Below are 22,047 nucleotides of genomic sequence, written 5' to 3'. Positions count from 1 at the left end.
CTGGGCCATCATCAATTCAGGGCGCTACCCTTTGGACTAGCCACCGCCCCCAGAACCTTCACCAAAAGTATGGTGGTAGTGGTGGCAGCACTGAGGAAAGAAGGAGTCCTGGTACATCCTTATTTGGACGATTGACTGATCAGAGCAAAGTCTCCGGAGGAGAGTCGCCATGTGACCACCAAAGTCAAGAATCTACTACAAGAACTTGGGTGGGTCGTAAACACAGCCAAGAGTTGTCTACAGCCCTCCCAGTCACTAGAGTACCTGGGAGTCCGGTTCGATACCAAACAGAACAAGGTCTACCTTCCACCTCCATGGAGAAGGAAGCTGATGGGTCAATTACAAAAACTGTTGACCTCGGTCCGCCCCAAGGTATGGGACTACCTTCAAGTCCTCTGCCTCATGACATCAACTCTGGAAGTTGTTCTGTGGGCAAGGGCCCATATGCGGTTGCTACAACGTTCCCTACTGTCACGATGGAACCCAGTGTCCCAGAACTACTCAATTTGCCTCCAACTACCGACAGAGGTTCGGGAACAGCTTCAATGGTAGCTATAAGAAGAACACCTAAGCAGAGAAATAAACCTATCCGCACCGAAGTGGATCTTGCTCACCACAGATGCAAGCCTGCAAAGGTGGGGAGCCCACTGTCAGGAACTGACAGCCCAGGGACAATGGAACAGGGAAGAGGCAGGATGGAACATAAACCGCCTGGAAGCTCGAGCGGTCAGACTAGCCTGCCTACGATTCAGCCACAGACTCCGAGGTGAGTCAGTCATGTCGGACAACACAACGACTGTTGCCTTTATCAACCTCCAGGGAGAGGAACCAAGAGCCAGCAGGTGTCTCTCGAAATAGACCCCCTCATGGAGTGGGCAGAAATAAATCTACAAGGGATTTCGTCCCCCCACATCGCGGGGAAAGACAACATCTCCGCGGACTACCTCAGCAGAGAAAGCCTAGACCCAGGGGAATGGTCCCTGGCGGAAACAGCCTTCCAGCTGATGGTAAATTGATGGGGTCTCCCAGCCATGGACCTACTAGCAACTTGTCGCAATGCCCGGGTCCCCAGATCTTTCAGCCGCAGACGAGAACCACAATCTCAGGGAATCGACGCTCTCGCCAAGAACTGGCCAGAAGAAAGCCTCCTGTACACCTTCCCACCCTGGCCACTACTGGGCAGGGTCATCTACAATATAGAACACCACAGGGGACTAGTCCTACTAGTCGTCCCGGATTGGCCAAGAAGACCATGGTACGCGGACATGCGAAGACTATTGGAGGGGAATCCTCTGCGTCTACTGCCATACAGGGACCTTCTTCAGCAGGGACCAATCTCCCACAAAGACCCGGTTCGATTATCTTAGGGTATGGCCCTTGAGAGGACTTGCCTAAAGAAGTGCGGCTACTCAAAAGCTGTGATTGACACCCTGCTTCGGGCACGCAAGTTCTCCACATTCGTCTTACATACGGATCTGGAGAGTATTCGAAGCTTGGTGTGAAGACCACGGTCTCCTCCCGAGGACAGCCAAGATTCCCACAAATTCCTACAGGACTGCATGCAGAAGGGATTGTCCCTCAACTCCCTCAAGGTCCAAGTCGCAGCACTGGCCTGTTTCAGGTCCGAAGTGGACGGTATCAGACTATCAACTCATCCTGATGTGTCTCGCTTCCTGAAAGGAGTCAAACAACTCCGACCACCACTAAAGTGGCCAGTGCCTCTATGGAACCTCAACCTAGTAATAGACTTCCTAGCAGGGGAGTCCTTCAGACCAACAAGCGCCTTCTCTACATCTCTTAACCTTAAAGACAGCATTCTTGATCGCAATATGCTCAGCTCGGTGCATCTCTGAACTTCAAGCACTATCCTGTCGGGAACCATTCCTCAGGTTCACCCCGGGCACCATACAGCTGCGTACGGTACCATCCTTCCTTCCAAAAGTGGTTTCCCAGTTCCATATGAACCAGACCATATCCTTACCATCACCAGATGAGCACAGGGATTCGGAAGACTCACGCTTCCTTCGCCACCTGAATGTCGGCAGAATCCTACCCCGATACCTGAAGAGATCGGAATCCTTGTGCAAAACTGACCACCTGTTCGTTCTTCACAGCGGGAAGAAATAAAGGGAAGCGGTATCACGGGCGACCATAGCCCGCTGGATCAAAGAAGTAATTAATGCTGCCTACATAGATGACCATTACCTCTACAGGTCAAGGCGCATTCTACAAGGGCCCAGGCAGTCTCCGTGGCTGAAACCAGGCTGATTTCGCCAACTGAGATGTCGGGTGGCAATATGGTCCTCCCTACACATCTTCTCCAGGTTCTACCACCTGGATGTTCAGGCCAAGGAGGATACAGCCTTCGCAAGGGCAGCACTAAGTGGGCCATGGGCAGCCTCCCACCCTATAGGGGGAGTAGCTTTTGTACATCCCATTGGTCGTGAATCCATCTGGCTACACGGTAGGAATTGGAGAAATTACTTACCTGATAATTTTGTTTTCCTTTGTGTAGACAGATGGATTCAGCATCCCGTCCACACTGCTCCAGAAATAGAGAACCTCTGATATCAAATCTCGAGACTGAACAAGCATGGGTAAGCCACGGCCTACCTCTAATCCGACGCCCGCAGTTACCCAGGTGTCGGCGTTTTATTGTTTCAGTGCACTGGCAGTCTCCAGTTTCAAAAGTTTGATATATATAATCAGTTGAACCAGTTCAAGGTTAATCAAGTCTAATCAAGTAATAAGCAACATATGTCCACAGTGGCTTTTCGAAGACAATACTGAAGAGCTAAGCACGCTGCACAGGTATATGTAGGCTGACGTCAGCTTTGAAATCTGACTCCGTCTCCCATCTGCTATCAGGAGAGCACAATACCATTGGTCCACAGTCCATCTCTCTACACTAAGGAAAACGAAATTATCAGGTAAGTAATTTCTCCATTTTCAGTATCCTGCATGGACAACACAGATCCGAGGACAGAAAGAAATTGAAGGACGGATCGACACTGACAGAAAAGGAGATGACGATTCCAAAGAACATCATTAACTGGATAAAGGCGTTTCTTTACATGACAAGCGTGGTGGGACGCCGGGACCCTTCACAATATGGTCCCAGGTTAAGTTACGCAGTCAACATTCACCAAGCGTACCAAGGGCACGAAGGTTGGACCTGGCTAAACTATGACTAGAAATTCTGGGACAAAATGGAAGAGAATCAGTTTATGGCATGGGGAACTCAAGATGTCAGCCTCTGGATACAGCAGATGACATGCAAAATGGCGGATCAAGGAATACGCTCAAGAAACCCAAGAAGGTAGTCTCCCAGCAGGCATTCAGTCAGGCAGGCGCAGTCACAGGACAACACATGCTGGCATTATAACAAAACAGCATGCACATTCCAAGATTGCAAATTTAAGCATGCGTGTTCAGCATGCGCAGCTCCACACCCACTGACGAAGTGCCCAAAAAGATTCACGATAGGGAGTAAGGCTAAAACAATCTGAGTTCGAAAAAGCACCATCACCCATCAAGCTGGAGGCAATGATACCATGGCTGGAACTTTACCCATGCCATCAAAATGCACAGAAGATATGGTGAGGATTTCGGGAAGGATTCATCATTCCATCCAAGGCCAGATAAAGGGAACAAAGATTAGCAATGCATCATCTGCAACCCAACATGCAGACATAGTGCAAAAGAAGTTAGAGATCGAATTGGCACTCGGAAGGATGGCCGGTCCTTTCCCATGTCAACCTTTCCAGAACATGTTCCTTTCACCACTGGCATCATCCCTAAGAAAGAAAAAGGCAAATTCAGCTCATTCAGAATTTGTCATACCCCCCCAGGAGCATCTGTGAATGAATAATTGCCCCCTGAGGAGTTCTTGATGCAGTATGCATCCTTTGATTCAGCAGTGGCGTTGCTCAGAACATGCAGCGCGGCTGCTCTTATGCCAAAAGCTGACATAGAATCGGCCTTCAGACTCCTTCCAGTACACCTAGGAAGTTTCTCTTTACTGGGATTCGCATTCAGGAAACAATATTACTTTGATAAATGCATGCCTATGGGATGTTCAGTCTCAAGTGCTTATTTTGAGCTATTTAGCTCATTTCTGCATTGGATGACAGCGCAAAAAACAGTGTCAGGCAACATTATTCACTATTTAGACGACTTCTTATTCATGGGGCCAAGAGATTCAAACGCCTGCTAAGAGAATTCCAGTCCATCACCGAGGAGTTCGGTGTTCCTTTGGCACACAGCAAAACTGAAGGTCCGGTAACAATCATTTCCTTCCTTGGCATCAAGCTGGATTCCAACAAGATGGTAGCCAGACTCTCCGAAGAGATGGTCGAAAAACTCAACAGGATAATACAGCAAGCGGCATCATAAAAGAAGATAACGCTACGAGTTGCGCAATCCATCCTGGGAACCTTGAACTTTGCATGTCGGATTATTCCCGTGGGAAGAGCCTTCATGATAAGATTAGCAGCGGCCACAGTCGGGATACAGCAACCCCATCATTTCCTAAGAGTTTCAAAGGATATACGTGTGGATTTTAAGGAATGGAGCTCATTTCTCAACAACTTCAATGGCGTATCCATCATATAAGGGCCACCGCTTTCCAGCAAAGATCTGGATATTCATACTGATGCCTCAGGAGTCCGGGGTTTTGGGGCATTTTGCCAAGGCGCATGGTGTGCAGAACCGAGGCCAGTGGAATGGATTACTACAGGACTCAAGAAGAACATAACGTTTTTGGAGCTTTCCCCTATCTCGGTGGCACTAGTATTATGGAGCAACAGACAGGAGCAAGCGCATAATATTTTGGTGCGAAAACCAAGTGGTGGTTAAGATATTGAATTCACAATCGGCCAAGTGCCCAAAGGTTGTAAATCTCCTGAGGGTAGCAATGTTAGAGGCCTTGCAAAATAATACAACACTGCGAGCTAGGTATGTTCCTGGGGAATGTAATGGCGCTGCAGATGCCTTATCTCGTGCTAAATGGCATTTGTTTTTTGTAAGCAGGTACCAGCAGCAGGCGAAGCGGGGACACCCATGCCGGCACACCTATAGAGGATTGGTCTGCAACCACCTTCGAGTTAGTACGCAGATCGGTGGCACCATTTACATGGACGTCATACTGCTGGAGCTATGACTACATGACTGAGTTCCTGAGAAAAAAAACGGATGGAGGCAAGGCCCTGTTACCGACGACCTAATCGTCAAATACGTCACCACGGCGAATGAGAATGGTGTATCTAGGAATGCCGTGATAAAACACCTGGCTGGCCTGTCATTCTTTTTTAAAGCAAGTGGGTGGGGTGACCCTACTAAGTCCTTCATTCTGAAGAAGATGATGACAGGATGGTCAAGGAAAGTAGGGCCTACCATCGATAGACACCCCCCATTACACACAACATGTTGAGGACTCTCTGGACCCTATTAGCATCGATTTGCTCATCTAAGTTTGTGCTATTTCGTCTGGCTTTCTCACTTGCTTTCTTTGGAGCATTGAAAGTGAGTGAATTGGTTGTCGCCAACAAAGAGGACACAGGACATTGTGGATTACTTAGGAGGAACGTGTTTTGGACGCCAGAGATGTTAACCATCACCATACACAAGTCCAAGACAGACCAATCTGGAAGAGGAGCCACGCTGTCGCTTAAATGTGTTGCGGGGTGTGATACCTGCCCGATACACAACACGGAAAAGTATTTGGCAGTGCAACCAGATTGGGGGGGGGGGGGGGTGCATCTGCTGATTCATGCAGACAGAACCCCCTTAACCAGATATCAGTTTGCAGCTGTACTTAAAGCAGCAGTTAAGAAAATGAATTTGAACACACAGAAATTCACCACGCACTCTTTCAGAATCGGTGTGGCTACAAGCGCGGCACAAGCTGGACTTCAAGCAGCCACGATAAAGAGAAATGGACAATGGCGATCCAATGCAGTCAGTACCTATGTCCATTTGGATAAAGTGACCACATCTAACAAAATTCTTAATTACCGTATTTTTCGCTCCATAAGACGCACTTTTTTTCCCCCAAAGGGGGGGGGGAAATGTATGTGCGTCTTATGGAGCGAATATAAAAAAAAAAAGCAAACAAAAATCTAACAACCAACCCCCCCCCCCCCCCCCCCCCCGACTCCCCCAAGACCTGCCGACTTAATTTCCTACAACCCCCCCCACCCTCCTGACCCCCCCCCCAAGACCTGACAAATTAATTTCCTGCAACCCCCCACCCTCCTGACCCCCCCAAGACCTGCCAAACGTCCCTGGTGGTCCAGCGGGGGTCCGGGAATGATCTCCTGGGTGTGGGCCGTCGGCTGCCAGTAAACAAAATGGCGCCGACGGCCCTATGCCCTCACTATGTCACTGAGACCGACCAATAGCAGCGGTCGGTCTCAGTGACATAGTGAGGGCATAGGGCCGTCGGCGCCATTTTGTTTACTGGCAGCCGACGGCCCACACCCAGGAGATCATTCCCGGACCCCCGCCATTTTGTTTACTGGCAGCCGACGGCCCTATGCCCTCACTATGTCACTGAGACCGATCGCTGCTATTGGTCGGTCTCAGTGACATAGTGAGGGCATAGGGCCGTCGGCTGCCAGTAAACAAAATGGCGCCGACGGCCCTATGCCCTCACTATGTCACTGAGACCGACCAATAGCAGCGGTCGGTCTCAGTGACATAGTGAGGGCATAGGGCCGTCGGCGCCATTTTGTTTACTGGCAGCCGACGGCTCACGCCCAGGAGATCGTTCCCGGACCGCTCCTGGACCCCTGCTGGACCACCAGGGACGTTTGGCAGGTCTTGGGGGGGTCAGGAGGGTGGGGGGTTGCAGGAAATTAATTCGGCAGGTCTTGGGAGGGTCAGGAGGGTGGGGGGTTGCAGGAAATTAATTCGGCAGGTCTTGGGGGGTCAGGGGGGTGGAGGTTGTTAATTTAAAGGGTTGGGATGGGGGGGGGGGTTTGGGGGTTCCCACAGAAAGAAAAGTTTTCTGATCTGGGGAGTGGACCGAAATGGCCCTCCCCAGACCCGAAAACAAAATGGGGAGAAAAAAAAAACTATGCACTCCCCTAATTTGCTCCATAAGACGCCCAGACGCAGAGCCGGTTTAGCACAATTTTTTTTTTTTTAAATTTTCCCCCTCTGAATCCTAGGTGCGTCTTATGGTCAGGTGCGTCTTATGGAGCGAAAAATACGGTATATCTTGCAGAGCTTCCGCGGGCCCAGCATTTAGCTTGGATCTTTGGTCACTCCTATATACTGTGGGCTGCTAAGAGAGCACACGGACAACCCTATGGACCACACTTTGGACTGGCACCGCAAGGGTGGATTGTCACATGGATGGGAAAGCCCGGCATCTGATGGGAACAGTTGTTGCCCTTCCTATGGCGCCTGAGGGACTCGAGGACTGCTCCGGATGTAATAATAATACATCTGGTGGGCAATGACTTGTGCTCATTGACTTACAATCGCCTGATAAAGAAGGCAAAAAGTGACCTGGCCAAGATAACTAACCTGTACCCAAATGCCGCCTTCTGGTCTGACGACATCCCTTGGCTCAAGTGGAAAGACTCCAAATTATGGAGCCGAGGTTGCAAGAAAGTTAACTGGCAGGTTGGGGTATGGACACAAATGCGTGGCGGCCAGCAGATAAGACACCAGTGGGCTGATGATCTTTGTCAATGACTATTCAGACCTGATGGAGTACACCTGTCAGATGTGGGTTACAACATATTTAATAGTGCCCAACAGGATGCCATCGAGGCATGGTATGACAAAGAGAAAAGACACAGGCCGCAGCTTATTCATTAGTTGGGGGGACACGGGGAAAGGGTCCTCCCTATCTCATGTCTTGGCGGTTACCCAGGCCGGTTGGGCATATTGCAAGTGGTGCCGGTAGCATCACAGGACAGTGTAGTAGCCGATCAGCGCCTTGAGCGGCACAAAAAGTTGGGGGCGCGGAATGCGCCGATGGTCGGGGGCCCATGGAGTAAGGCTGCCTTGCTTGGTCCCTACGGCGGGCAGCAGCGGAGACATCATACCGGCTCGGGTACCCAGGGAAGTTTTTTATGATGTGTTAAATAAAAGCTGGCAGCCTCTTTATACCACCGACAGTTTCTGTGTTTACAAAAGCGAATGTATAAACGTTGACTAAGGTACGGTAAGGGGGCCGGAAGGTAGGGACGATGGTCATGTGGATTAAAGTGGCGGCTGCTAGCGTTAATTTGTTCTATTCCGTATTCATCTAAGACATCTGGTATTAAAAGAATTGTTTTTCAGTACTGGCCTAGTCTATCATCTTTAAACAACTTCAAAGAAAATCCTATCTTTGCAGTAAAAAAAAAGGCGAAATTTGCGTACATGTTTGAGCCGTCGGGCTGTACGACTGATAGCTACAAGGGACAAAGTACATGAGAATGTTCGGGTCTGTCCCGCATATTCTAGTATTAAATACCATTAATCATCCTAGTTTGAGATATCCTTACAGGTTACCTGAATTTTTCACTTGCAACACTGAAGGTGTAATTTATGCCATCATCCACCCATGTAATCTTATTTTTATCGGTCAGACCAAATGAAAAATTAAATTAAGGATTATAGAGCACAAGAGCTGCATTTGGTCAGTAAAAAAAAAAAAAAAAGCTCCTTTAGTAGATGATTGGGTAAATTTGAATCATTCTGTGGAGGACTTAAAATTTTTTGTTGCACATAAAGTACAATTGAAGAATGGAGGAGATCTTTCTCAAGCTTTGAGACACTTAGAAGAGTGTTTTATTTTGAATACTGCAGCACAGAGTGGCTTGAATTAACCAAATTTGAGTGGACTTGCCTTTTTGTAAGATCAATATTTATTGATTTATTATTCTCTTGGCACTCCTGATTGCTGTGAGTATTTTAAGCACTTTAGTCATTCTCATCACGTAATGCTGAAACATAGAAACATAGAAATGACGGCAGAAGAAGACCAAATGGCCCATCCAGTCTGCCCAGCAAGCTTCACACATTTTTTCTCTCATACTTATCTGTTTCTTTTAGCTCTTGGTTCTATTTCCCTTCCTCCCCCACCATTAATGTAGAGAGCAGTGATGGAGCTGCATCCAAGTGAAATATCTAGCTTGATTAGTTAGGGGTAGTAACCGCCGCAGTAAGCAAGCTACACCCATGCTTATTTGTTTTAACCCAGACTATGTTATACAGCCCTTATTGGTTGTTTTTCTTCTCCCCTGCCGTTGAAGCAGAGAGCTATGCTGGATATGTTTGAAGTATCAGTCTTCTCCCCTGCCGTTGAAGCAGAGAGCTATGCTGGATATGCATCGAAAGTGAAGTATCAGGCACATTTGGTTTGGGGTAGTAACCGCCGTAACAAGCCAGCTACTCCCCGCTTTGTGAGTGTGAATCCTTTTTTCTTCTCCCCTGCCGTTGAAGCTATGCTGGATATGCGTGAAGTATCAGTTTTTCTTTTCCCCTGCCGTTGAAGCAGAGAGCTATGCTGGATATGCGTGAAGTATCAGTTTTTCTTCTCCCCTGCCGTTGGAGCAGAGAGCTATGCTGGATGTGCATCGAAAGTGAAGTATCAGGCACATTTGGTTTGGGGTAGTAACCGCCGTAACAAGCCAGCTACTCCCGGCTTTGTGAGTGCAAATCCTTTTTTCCACATTTCCTCTTGCTGTTGAAGCTTAGAGTGATGTTGGAGTCACAGTAACCATGTGTATGTTTATTGAATAAGGGTATTGTGTCCAGGCAGTAGCCATCATTCTGGCGAGTCACCCACTCTTCATTGGCGGCCTCTTGACTTTATGGATCCACAGTGTTTATCCCACGCCCCTTTGAAGTCCTTCACAGTTCTGTTGTGTGCGTGAGCACGGTTACTTCCGGTTTCAAGATAAGCAGCGTGAAGAGTATAGGTTTTTTCCTTGGAGAGTGTTGTCTTGAAATAAGGTTAATATGAACTTGAGGAATAGCTTGTGTTAATAGTATTTTTTCATTTTTCTATTTTTCGTTTGTCTATATTGCTGGCTTGGAGAATGGATCTGGTTAAACATACTTAAACGCTATAGAAATTCGCTATGCCTATGGAGTGAGGCACTAGTTTCGTTTTGTACTTATTTGAACTGAGCATTTGAAAGAAGTCGTATTAAGGAGTAGATGGTGAGATTAAGGTTTTTAGATCACCTTTAGTTCTTATTAGTAGGCATGATATATACATATTCTTTTATGAGAGGTATCATTGATTGTATCCCTTTTCCACTTTAATTGTAGGAATACTCAGTTTAATAGTTTCCCCCTGATGAAGCCCTTACCAAAGAGGGTGAAACGAAGAATTCTTTGTCAGGATTAGTATAAGGAAAATTTTGTTCAAACAATTACAGCCCCGATGAATAACAGTCAAAGAGATTGAGGAGGGAAGTCTGTAAAGAAACCTTTGTATAAATTGTGCTGAACATTGTAGAAGAATTAACAATGGAAAAAATGACAAGGGAAGTTCTTAGAGATAACTTTATATAAAGTTAGGTTCAAAATTTCAGATGAATGAAACATGTTGGTAATCACAACATTGATTTAAATATCTTGTCTTTGATTACATTTAAGACATATTTTGTGTTTATTTTTAATATTCATGTGATGATATTCACCTTTGTAATTTATTCGTATGATTTTGTATGAGTGATTTGTTTGTAGGGGTTTGAATGAATGTGTATGATATATGGTGGGAAGATTTTTAAGTGTTAGGGATTTTACCAGCAATAATGATATATTTATAATTAAATAAAAAAAAAGTGTACATTTTGTATAAATGTGTATACTCCCTATTAAAATTAGTGTGTAATTATTAGACAAATAGTATTTTTCTCTCTTTGTGTATTCTCTTGATGAGAGAGCCATGCCACACCACTCCTCCTATCCTGATTAGTTCATTTATCTACTCAATTTAATCTTATGTTCTGCATGTATACATGTTTAATCTTTTTATTTATTTTCAGTTCGATGTATTAAGAACTTTACATCAGTGAGTTACCTGTTTGTGTCTTACAGATTCTAATCTTCTTATGTTTGTTATAACTGTAAACCGTTGTGAAGGCTAGCACCAAACAATGGTATATAAGATTACAAAGAGACAGCAAAACCTTTAGAAAAAATCTAAAAACCTGGCTCTTTAAACAAGCTTATCAAATAGAGAAGGGAGAATAGAACCCAGGGAAGTGCAAGGCACAAACAATTGAACACCCAAACACAGAACCAAAATCAATATGTGTGTAGTTTTTATTTTGTATTTTAGTTTTATCATCATTTTTTTTTCCATTCATCAATAAAGGATAAAATTACAATGAGAAAGCTAATTTTGTATCCAAAACTGATACAGTGAGAAATGGATTTGATTTATCACTTACCAATTAATATAGTCTACAAACGAACCTTTATGGCACCTGTGTAATTTGATATTTTAGCAGCATTATGTGCCTTACTGTAAACCTTTGTGACTGTATCCATCTTAACGACGGTATAGAAAAAAAGTTAAAAAAAATAAAAACAAATCTACAAATAAGGCCCTGCCGGCCAAGCTACCAATTCCGGTAAGGCTACAAAGCTCCTTTTCTAAGGCCCTGTAGGCTAAACTGCTGATTCCGGCAGGGCCATGATGCTCTTCCTCTTTCCGCCCCGCCAGCCACACTACTTTCCTTATGTTGCTATGCCTCTGAGGGAGATGTTGCTGCTGGCTGATTCCCAGATTGACGTCAACAAAGGCCCACAATGTAGGCCATTGACATTGTAAGGTGCTGGTGGGCTGGTTACAATGGGACAAATTGAGTAGGAGGAGGGCCGGAGTTTACTCACCCCTCTACTGGGAGATAAGACGCACTTGTACTTGGCTATCAGCAAAACAAGAGTAACAGTAAGGACTATTGTGTTTTATCCATAAGATATCATTTCAGATTTCCTCAATATCCTATATTTATTTATTTATTTACGGGTTTTTTATATATTGGGACACGTAAGTAACATCACCTCGGTTTACATTCAAACATTAATTCAGCATATTGCTTTACATTATAACATTAAAAACTGAAAGAATACAAATCCATGTAAAAACTTTGTATAACGAAAATAAATATCAGAATATGAGTGACTGTGGGATTAAACTAGAACGCAAAGCAAAGGACCCAGTTCAAGCATAGTAGGCTTTTTTGTATAGCCAGGTTTTTAAGTTTTGTTTAAATTTTTTGTAGCAATCTTCCTGTCGTAATTCTGATGGCATAGTGTTCCATAGTCTGGATCCAGCAATGATGAAAGAACGTTCTTTTGTAGAGGACAGATTAGTCAGGTTGGGTGCAGGGATCTTCAGTTTAGCTAAATGCTGGAATCTGGTTGGGCGGATTGATGTTCTGAATTGAAGGTGATCAGAGAACCAGTTCATATCTCTGTTATATATCATATATCAAACAGTATGCAAATGTAAGCAAAAAATAAGAATAGTATATATATAAATTAATTAATGAATTAATCCTTTAATTTACCATTTCTGCAATACAACTATCATTCAATAATAATACAATATAGTGTCATCTTATAAAAACTTCTCTTGGTGGTAACAGTTTTATTTTTGTCTCTTATCCATGGAACTTATAATGAATGGTATTGTAAGTGATTATAATTGAATTACTCTGGCAATAAGCATGTGTATTTCAGCAAGGATACCAGTCTTCCTATTTGTAATGCCGAGTTGAGGGCTGGATTTATCTCATACAACCCTAGACTCAGAATCTTCAGTGTCTTTCCCTTCCCGGCCTACAGTTCATCTTTCAAGCATGGGGCTCCACCTACCTTTAACCCATAGTGACCTGCATGGGTGCAGGTACCTGTAAGCATGTGCCTAATGGGAAATCCGACCTGCCTGAATCTAGGCTTGTGGTATGACCCAGGTGTGACATGCCATGATACTGATCTAAGCATGAAACAAGCAATCATTATATGTGGGGAAAAACTCTTCTTGGCAGAAGAGGCATCAAACACTTTCCAGGAAATGACATGATAGGGTTTCCAAACCAAACTGGCTAATTTTCACATAGATGTATCTTAATGCAGTTATATTATATTGTGAAATTAAGTTAAAGTTGAATTGTAGCAAGTATAACTTTTATTGACTAAATATGTACTTGTGGTCTGCCTGCTAGTATGCTGAGAGGTCTTGCTTCTGCAAACATGGCTTCTTTATTATAGCCCTTATTTGTTATGGCTTCTATGATTCTACTCCCACTATTTTATCATATATTGTTGTTTGACAATTGCCTTTAAGGTTTCCATCATAGATGATATCGGTGCTTATATTTGCTTGGATGCAGAGAGATTGTTTAGAGCTATATGTTTGCTTCATTCTGTATTTACCAAACAATTTGTTGTAATTAGACCCTTTTTCTTCTTCTGAAATGGTTGTATGATTCTTTGTTAGTTTCATAGTTGTGAGGAGTTTTATGTTTGTATGAGGTTTTTAATCAGATCAGTTCTCTGTACTTGGGGAGGGGAGAGAGAATCATTGGAAACACTATCAGCCATGTTTATGCCTTCTAGAGAGAATTGCCTTTTGTTCTTAGATCCAGATTGACTTGTAGGGCAAATGGAGCATTTTATTGGGCAGGGAAATACTCTTATAATCTCAGTTGATGCCCTTGAGGTTATGTTGTTGCTCATTTTCTGGGTAGGGTTAAAGATACACTGGTATTTTTATTTTTCAGTATTTTATTTTATTCACAGTGAATGAGGCCTTTGAACTGAGGCGTGATTGACTCAACCTAGCAGCCAAACCCACTAGGCCCATGCCATCAGTAGGCAGACACATTCGTGGACAAGGTCTAGACTTCACCTTTACCATCTCCTTTCTTGCAGGTTGAGTCTTTGGGTTCAGGGACCGGCAGGACTTAGGTGTGGTCCAAATGAGCGAAGAGAGATAGGACAAAGGTCAGGGCAGGCAGCGTTCACTCAGGTGGAGTTCAGGCAGAGACAAATACCAAGCAGAGGTCAGAGTCGGCAGCATACAGGGAGAGTCAGATAACAGGTGAAGATCAAGGATGAGAAATCAGTCCGGAGGAAAGAAAGTGCTAAGGCATGGAAAAAGAGCAACAGAAGGCAAGGCAGGAGGCAGAAACTGGAACATGCAAGGTGGAGAGAGGGGGATGGGGCCAGGGAGCCAGAGGCAAGAGCAGGAATTAGGGCGGAAGGCAAGGCTGAAACGGAACTGGAGGCAAGGTGAGGTCAAGAGCTGGAGAGATGAAGAGGATCAAGAACTGGAAGCAAAGACAGGATCAAGAGAAGCAACACACACTAGAGAGCAGGAGGACCAAGTGCTGAGGCACCGGCTGGGAGCAAGGATTGAGTTTAAATATCCAGCCAGCGCTTGATGAGTGCTGAGATCTGCATGCATGTGCCTAAGGCAGCCTGAGGCAGCAGGGCTGAGATGGAGTTGTGGAGATAGTGCCAACGGGCTTGGTGGTGTTTAAGGTGAGTCAACTGGTCGCAGGATCGTCCCATGGCTGGCCCATTGTTACAATTAGTTTGCTGAATTTCACTCTTATTTTGTGCAGTTTTTAATTTGATATTGATATTTTCTGTTTTAATGCAATGATTGCTTTTATGTTCTTCACTTTTAAGCAAATAAATATATATTAGAATTGAACATTTTCAGTGGCTCAGGAGGCAGCATTTAGAGCCGGGGGGCAGTGCACATGCTTATTCTCTGGCCATATTCAAATCCAGTTAAAAAACTCACTTCTTTAAAGCTGCTTTTAAATCATAAGCATTTCTTTATAATAAATACTTCCCATAAACTTGTTTATTTTGTATGTTTCTCTTGACTACATTGTAAGCTTAATGGAGCTTGGATGCTCTTATGTGTGTTAGTATAGTGCTGTATATTTGTAATAGCGCTTAAGAAATGATAAATAGGCTCTAGAACTTCTATCTTCCCAATGCAGGATCTTAGTATTTGAAGATACACCCTTTTGGCTTCAGAGCCAGCACTCTCTTAAGCTAAAGATATAACTCTCATAGTGCAAATGGTAGGAGATCCTTATTTTCTCTAGCTTGGTGTTGCGCCTGTCGGTTGCAGACGGCTGCGATCTCTAATGCTTACCTCTTTTTTTTTCGCTGCACCATGTAGTCTGGGATGAGTGGCGGCTTCCGCCAGTCACCGCTGACCTCCCTGGCGTTCCCGGGATGGCGTGGGCGCTGCCAACCGCCATCTTGATTCTGGAGTCACATAGGTGCGTCATGGCAGGAACCTCGGGGGCGTCCCCTCCTGATGACGTAGTCTCGCTACCTGTACTTAAACAGACCAGCCTGATACACTGAAGAGTTAGCAAGGAGTTTCCTCGTTGCTGAATCCCCCTACTTGGACCTTCGGTTCCTGTTCCTGGCTTGCTGTGGGAAACGCTCTGAGTACCCACTCCTTGGGGGCTCTTCCGTGTCCCTAGGCTATCCGCTCCTCGGAGGGCCTTCCTGCCTTTGAACTCTGATTGTTCTACTTCTCAGGACTTCCTTTGGAACCACGTCTCGTGAGTACTTCCTGTACTTCTACTCTGCCAAGCCTTGCTGGGATTTCCTGCTGTGTACCCCTTACCACGGGCCACTACCGCGCACCTCTCAGCGGGATTCACTTTACTCTCTGAGCTGCAGATTGCTGCCTCACCGTCATCTGAGCCTTCTGAGCCTCCATACCTCTGACTACCTCCGTATCTCCACCTGTACTGTCATCCTCTGAATACCCTGCTTGCGGGCCACTACCGTATCTGTACACCTGAGGTAATTGCTCCACTACTAAGGTTATCTGGCATTCCCTGCTCCGCAGTCCTTTACTGAACTTCTACTTCTGAAGCATCACCCTGGACATACCCTTGCTCAAGAACTGTTTCTCTACTGCAGTACCCCGCTCCTTGGGTTCTACCTTTTCTCTCCTATAATAAAGTTTCCTTATAGTTGTGTCCTAAGCCTCTGAGATTTTGCCTACCGACAGTGAGGCCCACTGGGCACCTCCCTCCTCTACTTCTCTCACCTCGGCCCAAGGTTCACTTCCATACCAAAACATAACAGTTGGTTGCTGATGTATCTCCTCTGAATACTCTGTCTTGTCATATTTCTATCCTACTACCTTGTAAACATAATTAGTGCAATTTGTACATTAAGAACAACCGGACCAGTAAGGTACCATAGTGACATTATATGCAAGTACCAGCAGTCATATTGTCCATAGAGGTCGTCTTAATGCGTAGGGTCTAGATAAGACATCTATCTATGTAATCTGTATATAGTATATATGTATATCACTGCTTTTTAAGTTTAGCAGGATTAGCAGGCCCAGTACTTGCCAGGTTTACATCCTCCATAACCACAGCCAATCTGTTTTACTGGGGTCAGTACTCTCCATCCATATCACTAACCTTATTCAGTATTTACAGCCCTCTTCTTCCCCACCCCCCCCCCCCCCCCATCTCCAAAGCAAACTCATCTGTGATTGCCAGATTTCAGGTTCAGCAGAGTGCTTTTATAGCCAATTTAGCCAATTTTTTACTTTACATATACAGTTTGTGATGAGTTGTGTGAGAGTAAGCCCTTGTTGTTGTGGCATAGGTGAACCTACAAGGCCTTTGCTGACAGCTGGTGAATGCATCCTGAAACAGGACAAACTGGAGCTTTGCCTATACCAGCCATCTTCTCCACAAGTTGAGCCCTTGGGTTCTGGCAGCTGGTAGGACTTAGGTTCGTCCTTAGGGTTGTGGAGAGAGTCCAAGGGCATGCTAGGGTCAGGACAGGCAGAAGACTGGAGATACCAGGAACAGGCCAATGGTCAGGTGGCAAGCAAGCGTAGTGTGGTGTAAGACAAGAGGTTAAGTCCAGGCGGCATTCAGCCATGATCAGATCAAAAGCAAGTGGTCAGTACCAGGAGATAGGGCCATGGATGGACGAAGACATACAGGAAGCACTGGATGAGGCAGGATGGGCAAGGCAAGGCTGGAACGTAGGAACACAGGAAAAATCAGGAATGTAGAAACAACATGCACTGCTCTAGGCAAGAGCAGTATTGAAGGTGCTGGCTGGGCGCTTAAGTAGAGGAGCCGCTGACTAAATCTGTGTGTACTGGCAGAGGGCTTTCCTGCCACAGGGACTTTAAAGTGCGTGAGTTGCACACGTGCACACCTATCTAAGGATGGCATGGTGGGTCCGGAGGCTGGGCATTGGCATTCGTGGTCTTGTTGGTGAGTGCAGCCAGTCGTGGGTCTGCCCTGCGACTGGCCAAATGTAACACAGTTAATGTCATCTTATCTTATTGTTCTAATTATTCATTCCCAGACAAACTAAATGCTTGATGTTAGAAAACCAAACAGCAGTAAAGGAGAAAAATGACAAAAATGGCATTACTAGTAAAAAGAAATATCAGTACTAAGTGACTTCTATACTGTCTATGAAGAGAGAGATCAAGTACCAAGAGATGCAATCAAAGATAAAGAAAATGTGGCCTAAAGATACAGAAACAGTCCTATTTGTTTGGACATCACTCACTTGATTAAAAAGAACTTCCATGTTCACCTCAATATGTTGCCTGAATATATAACACCGTATCAAACTTCAGCGAGAAGCTGTTTGGCACAGTGTAAGTATTAACGAGCACGAGCAGAGATTGGGCTTATACCCAGTAATATTGTACCCTGGGTTAAGACAAACTCTATAGAAATTCTGTACTTTGAGCTCTGTAAAATATGGATTTTGTGATCATAACTCCCCAACCCCAACATACACACACCCCTCTAATCATGGGGGCAGAGCAGCATATTGTCCCCTACATGTTGCCATACAAAAAAATTCTGGTGTCATCTAAGTAACAAATGTTCTCCACTACCAAGCACATTGGTATGAAATACAAAAATCTGGAAAAAAAACATTTGGCATGTACATAGCAAACCTGCCATACTACAGAGGCACTAGCTAACAAAACTCCCAAACTAATAACTCTACATCTGATTAGGCAGCACTACAAATATTACATCAGACCGTACAAAAATCAATACAGCTCCTGTTGGGAAAACACAACACAAACTCAGGGGCCTACTCCTAGTGTCACTCCTCACCACAATTATTCGTATACTTCTCTGCCTTGTCTGCAGTCGTCCACTTCCTGGTCTGAACTTATCTGCATCTTGGCCTAGACCAGAATTCAAGCTTTAACACGTGAAGCTTGGATTCAGGTTTTCTTTCCCTTTGCTTTCATGGCTGTCTGTGTCATGAGAAAAACTTGGTAGGGTCTCTCCCAGCGTGGTTTTAAATTGTTCATTTGGAGAAAGTTTTGATTAAAACAGCATCACCTGGCCGTATTCCATGTGCTACATTGATTCAAGGTTTCAATTAATACTTTTCAATATGAAATCATAGAATCTATTAATCAAGACAAGTCCCATTCAATCAGGATAACTCCTGAAGCTGAATATATTGGCATGGGACACTCAGCAACCAAATGACAGACTGGTAGTTCTGGCTACAGTACTCTTAATACCAAGCAAGAGCATTTTTAGCACTTTTTTAGTCAGGGTAACCCAGTTTCTCTTACGGCTTTAGTCATAAGGAGGCCTTTCAATTTGACTAGTGAAGTCTGTGTTTCATACCCATTGCAGTGGAAACTTGTTCAATTATCTTATGAAATTCAGGTATTTGATCATTGTCAGTACACAGGTGAAAAATGTATTCCTTCAGCAATATTTTGTCACTGGCAACAGTATTAGATAGGCCTCTGTCCACTATTTCCAAACAATATTGGAAGTCCGGAACTTTTGACATATGCGTAGAGTCCATTTGCAATTGCACAAAGGGGTCCACAGTGACAAATTAGTTTGGCAGACTGTTGAGGAACTTTGGTACCTGATGAAATGTAATGCTATGCATATGTAATATAGTTTTTTACAAATTTTGCTGCCACTGGCATAGACCTTATTGAAAAGCATTTTTTCCCTCAAAGTATGCTTATATTACTGTAACACATTTTGAACTCTGCTGATGGAAAAGTATGATATAAATAAATAGTGATGATAATAATGGTAATAAAAGGAATTCTCTGAGGACAGGCAGGATGGTGGTCCTCCCACATGGATGACATCAGATGGAACCCCAATGCAGAAAATGTATGTCAGTTTCTAGAACTTTGACTGGGCACACTGAGCATACCCAACATGCCCTATTCCACGCGGGGTCCCTCTTCAGTCTCTCTACTGTAGAGTTTAAGTTTCACAGTGTGATTGAGCTCATTTTGGCTGGTTTTTGCCTCGTGGAAAACCTTTTGCTCTTTGCATTTTTTCTTCGCTCCATCACTGAGTTCTTCGCTGTGCCTTCCCGTAGTGTCCCTAGTCAGGGTTTTCAGGTAAGTTTTCTTTCGCGGTCGATTCCCCTGTGGTGGCGGTGGCTCGGTGCCTGCTGGCCATCGACACTTGCTGCCATCACTTTCAACTTGCAGCCCTTTTGTTTCACCCTGTCATGGCCATGTTTTGGTTTTCGTTGATGACCTCAGTGCCCAAGAACCATGTTGATCACTGATCTTCATGAGATATGCATCCTCTGCCTGGGGGCATTGCATGATGTCTGAGGTTGCACTTGTGTGCCCAGATGACCCCAAAGGGATGTCTGTCTGTTTTGACGTGACAAGATGGATCAGCTCTTCAGGTTGAGGAAGTCGAGCTATCTATATCAGCGGCATCTGCATTAAAGGACCTCGTAGCCATACCAATGGACATCACGCCATCGACATCAGCGGTACCATTGGTTCCGTCAAGACCGCTGGTGGATGGGAGCACCGGAGACCAACCATTGTTGATCTCCTCCAGGCCAAGGATGCCAGGATTGTTGTCTTCGACCTCTGCACTGGGGAAAGATTGGGTTGAGCATCTAAGGAAGCCTAAGATGCATCGGCATTGGTCCTCGTCAATGCACAGAGCTGGATTCAAGGATACACCGGCTTTTGTGTGATGCCCCCGTAGCGGCCCCATAGTGAGGAGAGCCCAGGATCCATGACTGTCTCCACCGATCCTGGTGCCAGTCACCGATCCCCTTCATGGGTCCAAAGATCTGGCCACCCCTCCTTCCTTCCAGTCAGTGTTAGCATTGGCAATGTTTGAGGAGGAGCTGGAGAGCCTAGTCCAGCTGACAGTGGAGTGGGTACTGCAGGGCTTTGGTCTTGTGGCACCGGAGCCAGTGCCACCTTTCCTCGTACCGCTTCTGGGGAAGCTCAATTTCCTCATCTGTGCATTACCGACCCAGCTGGCGTCTATTCACAGGATGGCGTCTGTGCCCGGCTGGACACAGAGGCCTCCCCCTACCGATACAATGGTCATGGCCAGTTCCTCTGAGGAAGAAGCTCCACAGAGGCCAGCAAAGACGCCAAGGCCTGTAGCCCCCCATCCAGTTCTATTGGTGCCTGCACCTCTGGGGGTAGGCAGAGCACCTAGAGCCCCATTCCCTGTAGCATACAGTGAGGATGAGGGTCCCTATGACCTCCTGGGGGGGATGATTCGAGGGAGTTCTCTGAGGACTCTGGTCTCCCATCAGACGATTATCCTCCAGATGAACGAAGGAAGTCTCCGCCTGAGGACTTAGCCTTTGCAGAGTTTGTGAAGGTGATGGTGGAGGCTATCCCTTTTCAACTTTTGACAGAGAAGGATGCCAGCACAGAATGCTTGAGACCCTCCAGATCATGGAACCTCCTAAGAAAATCATGGCAGTCCTGGTACACAAGATCCTTAAGGAGTTGCTGCTGAGGCTATGAGAACCACCCCCTCACATTGCCTCCTGTTAACAAGAAGTTGGACGGAGTCTACCTTGTGCAGAAGGCTGCTGTATTCCATAAGCGTCAGCTGCCTCGCCAGTCAGTGGTGATCGAATCTGCTTTCAAAAGGGCCAAGCACTCGGACTCATTCTTTGGCACTGCTGGGGAAGGATCACAGAGCGATGGACACTTTTGGGAGGAAGGCAATCAAAGGCACCATGCTTATTGCCCACATAACTTCCTACCAGCGCTATATGAGCCAGTGTTTGTGGGACATCTGGAAGCAGGATTGGGAGATGATTGAGCAGTTGCCTCAACAGCAGCAAGACACCCTCATGTTGCTGGTTCGCAAGAGTCTGGAGTGTGGAAAACATGAAGTCTATGCGACCTATGATTTCAAGACAGTATCGAGAGTTTCTGAAGCGGGAATCCGCACCCGCAGAATGGCATGGCTGCAGGCCTCTGATTTCTGACTGGAGGTACAGGAAAGACTTGCTAATGTGCTATGCACTTGAAGAGAATCTCTTCGGAGATATGGTGAGGGATGCTGTGGCCAACTTCGGGGCTACTATACAACTCTCCGCTAATACTCTGGACCTGTCCTCATCCAGGAGGCTATTGAGATTGGGGCCAAGAAAGTATTTCTTTCACAAATGAAGTACTATCCTCCACCTCTTCGATCCCGTCAATACCATTGGAGCTCCCATGGCCATTCCAGGCAGCAGAGAACTCCCAAACCCCAGCCAGCTCCTCAGTCAACTTCAGGGATGGGGTTTTGACTGGGCCGTAGGTATCATAAGCCAATTGCCCAAACCTGGGATGATGGACCCTCTGGTCGGAGACAGGCTGCGGTTCTTTGTGAACCAGTGATCCAGTGTAACCTCAGACCAGTGGGTTCTGTCCATCGTCCATCAGGGGTACCAATTAAATCTATTGGGTGTCCCGCCAAATTGTCCTCCGTGCCCACATTGGGGGCTGGTAGTAAATCAGGAGGTAATACAAGTGGAGGTCTCCTCTCTCTTAATAGCCAGAGAGATCAAACCTGTACTACCAGGGCAAAGAGGGCGGGGGGTCTACTCCAGGTACTTCCTGATTCCAAAAAAAGCAGGGCTCCTCCTTTCCATCTTAGAACTAAGGGCCTTGAAAAGGTTTCTAAGAAAAAAGTTCAAGATTTCCCTGGGCATCTTGATTCCCCTTTTGCAAGAAGGGGACTGGCTATGTTCTCTCGACCTAAAGGA

General features: G+C 45.5%; 1 protein-coding gene across 3 annotated transcripts in view; it reads left to right on the top strand.

The window, feature by feature from the left end:
- The window catches only part of TEX2 (testis expressed 2), a 158,062-nt gene that overhangs the window by 5,834 nt on the left and 130,181 nt on the right, over positions 1-22,047 (top strand). Inside the window, exon 2 of one of the 3 annotated variants that reach the window (XM_029600740.1) lies at positions 17,356-17,656. The exons of the other annotated variants lie outside the window; for them this stretch is intronic. The gene's annotated coding sequence lies outside the window, so the exon portion shown is untranslated. The remainder of the gene's footprint in view (positions 1-17,355; positions 17,657-22,047) is intronic. 3 annotated transcript variants of the gene reach the window in all.

Source organism: Rhinatrema bivittatum, chromosome 4 (assembly GCF_901001135.1).
Source record: "Rhinatrema bivittatum chromosome 4, aRhiBiv1.1, whole genome shotgun sequence".
In the NCBI taxonomy this organism is placed as follows: Eukaryota; Metazoa; Chordata; class Amphibia; order Gymnophiona; family Rhinatrematidae; genus Rhinatrema; species Rhinatrema bivittatum.
The sequence above is the reverse complement of the archived record's forward strand: the minus strand, read 5'-3'. Positions and strand labels throughout refer to the sequence as shown.